Here is a 232-nt window from a genome sequence, read left to right on the forward strand (position 1 = left end):
GACTGACAACGCCCCCGCAGCCCCCGAGGGCGATAGGGTTGGGGGGCTACGCCAGCGCGCGTGGGGGCGAAGGGCGTCTCTAACCGCGTCCCGGATCGCCGGAGCCGAGCCGCTGGAGCCGCGGCCGGCCCCCTTTCCGAGTTTGAGCGGCCGGGAGGCAACCCGGTAGGAGAGGGCGGACGCTGGCGGTCTGAGCCGGCGCGGCCCGGCCCTTCCGGGGCTGCGCCGCTCC

The 232-nt window shown here is 76.7% G+C and overlaps 1 protein-coding gene across 3 annotated transcripts in view; it reads left to right on the forward strand.

Moving 5' to 3' along the window:
• NFE2L2 (nuclear factor, erythroid 2-like 2) overlaps window positions 1-232 on the forward strand; it is a 176,874-nt gene that overhangs the window by 144,619 nt on the left and 32,023 nt on the right. The gene's annotated exons all lie outside the window — the stretch shown is intronic.

Source organism: Bison bison, unplaced genomic scaffold (genome assembly GCF_000754665.1).
Source record: "Bison bison bison isolate TAMUID 2011002044 unplaced genomic scaffold, Bison_UMD1.0 scf7180017864460, whole genome shotgun sequence".
NCBI classification, from domain to species: Eukaryota; Metazoa; Chordata; class Mammalia; order Artiodactyla; family Bovidae; genus Bison; species Bison bison.